Raw genomic sequence first — 1,631 nt, 5'->3', positions numbered from 1 at the left:
ATGTTAGCTCTTATTAAACCTATTTTACAGTTGAACAACCTGAGGCACAGAGTCCAAAGTCACAGACAGAGTAAGTGTCAGACTAAGAATTCATAGCTCTGACATTTCCTTCAAAATTGTTGTTCTTCCCCACTTCTCATTCTAGCTGTCTCCAAACTTGACTTGTAGACCTCAAGGCAGGCCAAGGCCAAAGAATTATTTCAAATGATCCTTAAATTAATATAAAATAACAATAATGACAGTGCCTAACTTTTGTGGAGCACTTACTACGTGTTAATCACTGCACTAAATTCCTTACATATATTCTCTTACTTAATCCTCAAAATCCTATTTAGATGGATGTTATACTTCCTCCTTTTACAGATGAGGAAAGCAAGACTAAGAATAGTTAAGTGGTGAAGTAATTGCCAAAGAGCACAGAGCTACTTAGTTCTTAAGCCAAGAATCAAATTCAGGCAATATGGCTTCAAAGTTCAAGTCCTTACCATTCACCTTCATCTATTAACTAAATAACTGACATCATCTTATCACTAGAGTTCATCATGCTTAAAAGCTGGGCATACTACATTGCCCTCCACCATCTCATCATCAAAGAATACCAAATGCGGTATGTTTTTGTAATCACATATTCCCACATGTTTACAACATTGGCTAATTTAAGGAACCTATGTTCTCTATTTGCTTCTGGAGTGTGTAAGATAAACTATCACCATAAACTTAAGAGGACTCTCGTTAAATGAAATTATTGTCTTTCATGCTTTAAATTAGAATGTGCCCTCATCTAGGGTGTTCAAGTGCCATTTTCTTTGATTTTATGATTTTTTTTCAGCATGTGTATTTCTGAATTTCATTAAATAGGTATAATTTATGATTATTTTGCTTTTAGGTTATAATTTGAAGAGATGAAATAAACATACACATTAAATCAACTGTAATGCAGAATATATTATATTAGATGATATCCAAGATCCTGATATTAAGACAGTATGCTTCATGGTTTAAATTCACATTATATGTATGTGTATATATACCCCTATGGTTTAGAAATTTAGAAGTTTTAAAGGTATCAAAGAATATTAGTAAAGAATCTTCTGCTTCTTCCTTTCTTCTAACCACAAAATTCAACTTTCCTTCCCACAAGCAACATGTTAGGTTTTGTTTATCTTCCTAGATATATTTACATACATACAATAAAATACATTTATACATTTATATACCTATATCTCCCTCTCCCTGTTTTTATACTTATGTACATTGTAAGGCAGGATACTTCACATGGAATCCTGTATCATGTTTTATTGTTAAGATTGCTCCTTATTGGTACTAAAGGGTTTCTTGTTTTATTATTGATACATATTTTACTACTTTATTAATGAATAATAATTTTTAAATAGTCCTCTATTCATGGCCATTAAATTGTTGCTAATCTTATGTCATAACAAATAATGCTACAATGAATAATATTGCATATACACCAATTCGCATGTGTGTGAGCTATCATTTCAGTAGCACAAATTCCTAGAAGAGAAATGCTGGGTTAAAGGGTATGTTAGATATCACCAAATTACTTCCAAAGGAGTTGTTTCAATTTATAATCAATACTAAATAATGAAAGTGTATATATTGGGTTT

The sequence above is a fragment of the Colobus angolensis genome, unplaced genomic scaffold (genome assembly GCF_000951035.1).
Source record: "Colobus angolensis palliatus isolate OR3802 unplaced genomic scaffold, Cang.pa_1.0 Scaffold104, whole genome shotgun sequence".
Taxonomy (NCBI): domain Eukaryota; kingdom Metazoa; phylum Chordata; class Mammalia; order Primates; family Cercopithecidae; genus Colobus; species Colobus angolensis.
The sequence above is the reverse complement of the archived record's forward strand: the minus strand, read 5'-3'. Positions refer to the sequence as shown.